Raw genomic sequence first — 6,000 nt, 5'->3', positions numbered from 1 at the left:
TATGTTACATACACATAATAACCGTATTTTTCATAAGCTACATCAAACAAAAACCCCAACAACCAAAATGTATGTATAAAGATTTTATTATATATTTATAAGTAATTTATTTATACATTTTTTCATAAAAATGTTTATTAAGGGAATATAAAAAAATCATTCTGACCCATGAAAAGCCAACTAGTGCAAACTATTAGACAGGAGCTAATACTGTTTTGTGCTAGACAGCCATACTTCATCAAAATCATCCTCTGCAATCTTCAGCAGCCTAAGTAAAAATAGAATTTTACATGGAAAGTGAAAATTGTGGCGCAGTCAAATAAATGTTACAAGTAAAAATAAAACATCACTTTTATTGAAAATGTTTTTAAGAAAATGTTCCCAATTATGATATTTATGAGGAAGGTATATGCAGGATATGAAATAATTTGTTCTCCAAAGAAATAGTTATATTCATACATTCTATGTCTTGTAAGATATAGTTCTGTATTCTTGAAAATAACTCTGAAATAGCAAGGATTGAAGATATCTGACCTTCTTGAACATTGTCATAAAAATTATTTCCTATTGCGGTGGCAGTATGGTTTTAACGTGATGGTGGGACATTCTGTAACCCTAACGTACTGAACAAACTTAAATGAAGGCCTAGAAGTTCTAATGCCAATTACAAAATGATTTTGCTTCTTCTAACAATAGAAGATCCACTCACCTAACACGTACCATTAATGGGAAAATAATAAATCAAGTAATGAATTTAAGCATTTCAAAAGGAAAAAGGTGAATAAATTAAACCTCAATATATTTTGCTATAAAATTCTTGTATCAAGTTTGGTGCCAACTGCCGTATATATGTGGTTAGCAAGGTATTGCCAAAATGCAGCCATATACATGGGGGAACTTTACTTGGTGCAAGTGCTGAATGGCTCCTGAGCTGACAGGCAGCCATCTTCCCCCTTTCCTGTGTTTAAGGGGATATGTGAGGCTTCCATTAAAAAGGTGCCCACATTCCTGTTTACGGTTGAATCCAGGCTTACACTAACAGCAAAGATAATGATTTTGTACAGTAATGTGGTCTGTGACTATCTACATGGTAGATACCAAAAGATCAGCTGGCCACCATGCTGGAAAAAGGCTGGTCTTTGCTAATATGCAGGGATTAGGAATTAGAAACCCCCTTTCCAACTTCATTAAATATTATTTTTTTTTTTTTAAATGCTAAATTATCTTCCATAGACTAAAACTCCCATCATCATCAGTCAGAAGAGTGACAAGTAACACCTGTCTACCATGACTATATGAGCTTGCTTGATATCGCATTCCAAAACCTTGGTCATAAACATGGCGTTGCCCTTGTGGCCATGACAACCTTCACTCCTCTGGGAAGCTTTCCACAAGATTTTGGAGTGTGTCTGTGGGAATCTGTGCCCACTCAGCCAAAAGGGCATTTGTGAGGTCAGGCAAAAATGTTGGCTGCCAATGTTTGCCTAGAGATTTCCGCCTATGTGCTTGATTTTATACATCTGTGAGAAAGGAGTGTTGCTAAAACACCCCAATTCAATAATTAAGAGGAGTGTCCACACACTTTTGGCTATCTAGTGTCTATATCATTAAATTGTTGGGTACAGTTATACGGTAAATCCCCACAAGGAATTATTTGCATGAAAAGAATGTTTGTAAAAACATAATTTAGTGCCCAAGACCTGAGTCTACGGCCAGCAATTCATATTATTTGGGAAATAAAGCTTCTGAGAGGTCACAGACGAATGATTGTCTAAATGTCAAGTAAGACGAGATGTGCTAGTACTCGCTATTGAAACACAAACACAGCTTAAAGTGCCTTTTTTTGCCAAAAGATTAGACTACAAACTCGTGTGAACTAAAAATGAAATGATTTATGGGATTTTAAATAATTAACATTGGGAAACGTGTTTTGATACTCGATTGGTCGTCAGCAGGGTGCCATTTTTGCACTCTTATTGTGGAATCGCGCACAATGACCTTAACTAAGGCAAGTGAGGACTGCAGTTCTTTACATGTTAGTCTGGGTTCTTTAGTGGCCTTTTTAGGAGGAAATTTGGTATACCTGCCACTCCTAGGACGGTTCACTACTTTTCCAAGTTTTCTCCATTTATAAATAATTGCTCTTATGGTTTGCTGGAGTCCAAGAACCTTAAAAAATGGCTTTGTAACCTTTGCCAGACTGATAGATCTGAACTTCTTTAGGTCATGTGCTGCTTTTTGAGACCTTTTAGACTACTTCACTTTGCACGACAGGTTTTTTTAAATTGATGTTTAGATTCAACAGGGCTGGCAGAATTTGAACCCAATTATCGACTAGGGTTGTATTTAGGAATGCACCGCTATATCGGTGGCTGAAATATATTGGCCGAAAAGGGCATTATCGGCAAAATGCTGAAATAAAAATACCAAAAAAGGCCAAAAATAATTGTCCGCAGGGGCCAGGCTGCTTACCTGTGCGTTGTACTGGCCAGGAAAAGCAGGAATCCAGCGGAGTAACGTGAAGAAGTCTGGGAGTGAGAGATCTGCAGTTCAGATAAGGAGGTGGGGGGGTATATGAGCAAGTATGGGTGATTAAGGGAGTGAATGAGTATCTGTGAATGATTAGTATCTGTGAATGAATGAGTAAATTAATGAGGGTGTGTGATAGCATAGACGTGTACGTGGGGGGTAGCATGGCATAAGGAGCCTGTAATCACACCCCTATCATGCACAGTTTCTAGCATGTATTGGCTGCCTGGTCATGATAGTTTGAATAGTGTTATATATACCGTATTTGCTCGATTGTAAGACAACCCTGATTATAAGACGACCCCCCAAAATGTGAATATTAACTTATGAAAAAAAGAAAAAGCCTGAATATAAGACGACCCTGTAGGAAAAAAGTTTTACCAGTAAATGTTAGTTCATGTAAACTATGTGAACAATTGTTTGTTAATAAAAGCTATGATTGAGAAAAATATTTTGTTTTTATTTCTTTTTTTTTTCAACCTGCCCCCCCAGTTATGCACATCTGCCCCCAGGCTTGCCACTCTGCCCCAGAAATGCCTTATACCCCATACATGCCACTGTGCCCCATGATATGCCTTTTAACCCTCTAAATGCCACTGTGACCCATGATACGCCTTTTAACCCTCTATATGCCACTGTGCCCCATGATATGCCTTTTGACCCCCTATGTGCCACTCTGCCTCCAGAAATGCCTTATACCCCTATATGCCACTCTGGCATTTAGGGGTTTAAAAGGCATATTATGGGGCAGAGTGGCATTAAAGGGGTTAAAAGGCATTTCACAGAGCACTCTGCCTCCAGAAATGCCTTACACCCCTCATTTAACACTCCCCCTCCCTCCTCCAAACTTACCGGTGCTTCTGAGTTGGGGAGGGTGCATACCACAGGAGGATCCAGGTCCCCTGCATCTGAGCCCCCGGTGCTTAGTCCGGGCAGCATGTAGAGCTCCCCTGCATCCTCCTGTGTTATGCCCCCCCACAACTTACCAGTGCTTCTGAGCACCGGGGTGCTTAGTCCGGGCTGCGTGTAGAGCTCTACGCGATACAATCGCGTAGAGCTCTACACGCAGCCCGGACTAAGCACCGGGGACTCAGAAGCACCGGTAAGTTGGGGCGGGGTTAACACAGGAGGATCCAGGTCCCCTGCATCGCTGCGGGGGATCTGGATCTTAGTCTCATAATCAGACCTATTTGAGGTCTGATTATAAGACGACCCTGATTATAAGACGAGGGGTATTTTTCAGAGCATTTGCTCTGGAAAAAACCTTGTCTTATAATCGAGCAAATACGGTATATATATATATATATATATGATTGCTAATACCGTTATTGAATTGGTCTGTCCAATTTTGTTGTGTTTACTTACTTTTAATAAAAGTGTGGTTAAAACGCCAAAATTGGACAGAAAAAATCAATAACAATATTACTATATATACACACACACACATCAGCAATCACAGTCCTATCATGCTAAGTCAGCCAGTACATGCTGGAATCTGGGTATGATAGGAGTGTGATTTCTTTTTAAATTATATATATATATATATATATATATATATATATATATATATATATATATATATATATATATATATATATATATATATATATATATATATATATATAAATTAACAAATATTGTTATTGATTTTTGGTGTGTTACTTTTAATGTTTTTTTTTTTTATTATTATTATTATTATTATTATTATTAAAAGGTGTGTGTGGGGGGGTCATTTTGGTTTTGGCCAAACGAATCGTGAAATTTCAGTTTCGGTCCAGAATTTTAATTTTGGTGCATCCCTAGTTCTATTGTATTTTTCCTTCTATACATTATTTAAAATCTGCAGTTTGCTTTCACTCTGGTTAATATTAAAATTAGTTTGCTGATCTAAAACTTTTGTGTGACAAAAATAGTCAGGATGGGGTCAAACACTAATTATATTTAAGCTAATATACCCCGCCCCAGGTTTTTTTTTACCATTTTGTTTTTTTAAATGTTGTTTCATATATTCTATTTTTTTTTTTTTTTATGTAGTGTGTGTGTGTGGGGGTGTGCAAATCACCTCATAACCCCAGAAGATTTTTAAGTTTCCTACTTTTTTCAGCATGCATGCAGATCCTGCTGCTTCTTGGCTTTAATGACTTTGCAAGTTGACTTGCATACAACACGCAATTACTTGCACTTTACGATATAGACCCGATTGTGAACCTCTCTGCCTCATCCCTAAAGTTTTCTCATCTTTTCTCATCGCTCGCCATGCTCCCTTGACAAAAAAAACTAACAAAAAAAAAGCAAAAAAACAAACAAACTTGACCCCTTCACTTATTTGTAGTGTGTGGTGGTCTAGAAGAGGTCTATGACCTCCTTGGTACAAACATTCATATCAGCATTGCCTAGGTATTATGTAGTTTCATGGCACCATACCCCAGCTTACCAAGTGCCAATATGATATGGGATATATTACCGCAGAGGCACAGACCATACCTTTTCCACACATTATTAAGGACTGCTCTCAATGCATCAATGATCCACCCAATGGCAACTCTCCCTTCTTGATTTCTGCTCAATGGAAGACCACACTCTATTACCGATACATACTATGCAGTACATGAACTTTGTAGAGGGGTGAAGGATTTTTTTTTTTTTTTTTTTAAACCACTACATTCAACCTTGTCATTGCAGTATTTACCGGTCTCTTTGTTGTAGGCTTATTATAATGAAAGGAAGGTCTACTGTGGAAAACATAGCTTGTAAAATAGTTTAGTGGGGTATATTAACTCATGAGTTGGTAGTAAGGTTTGTAGGTGAGAGTTATGGTTTCAACTCACTGAATTTACAATGCATTATAAAAGGACCATCAATGGAAAAGCAGGAAAGACTGAGCTGGACCTATGTAATGGATGCATACTTCATTTTGCTGGCTTTCAGGAAATCTAATCAATTTAACTGAATAGTATATAGGATCAGCCTAATTTATTTTGAAGGGCTTGCCACTTCACAACAAATAGAAAAGTATGAGCTTCATGTCTAGGCAATCCTTAATTTCAAGCACAACCCAGATATTGGCTTCATATAAACCAGATAAACAAGACAAACAAGTCTGAAATGTTTCACCACCCAGTCCTCTTTCCCTTCACTGCAAGATAGGTTGATGAAATATTCCTTTACCAACCTTGGCTCACATTATTGTTTCTTTTTAAACACTCAATATACTGGTCAATGGATGCCACATCTATAATGGGAATGCATGGAAATTGCAGCTCTGGGACAAACATCTCCACATGGTGTCACATGCAACCAAATCCACAATATTTGGATATAGTTCTACCCACATAGAGTGGATTTAATGTGATGACATAACAGATGGAACATGCCACCTCTTTTCCTTTCTCTTCTTCTGTAAAGTACATATAAATCTACCATCAGCACTACTTACAGTACAGGCCACCTGACAGCCAAAAAATAAGATTG

This window comes from Spea bombifrons, chromosome 1, assembly GCF_027358695.1.
Source record: "Spea bombifrons isolate aSpeBom1 chromosome 1, aSpeBom1.2.pri, whole genome shotgun sequence".
In the NCBI taxonomy this organism is placed as follows: Eukaryota; Metazoa; Chordata; class Amphibia; order Anura; family Pelobatidae; genus Spea; species Spea bombifrons.
This window is presented reverse-complemented; position numbering follows the sequence as displayed.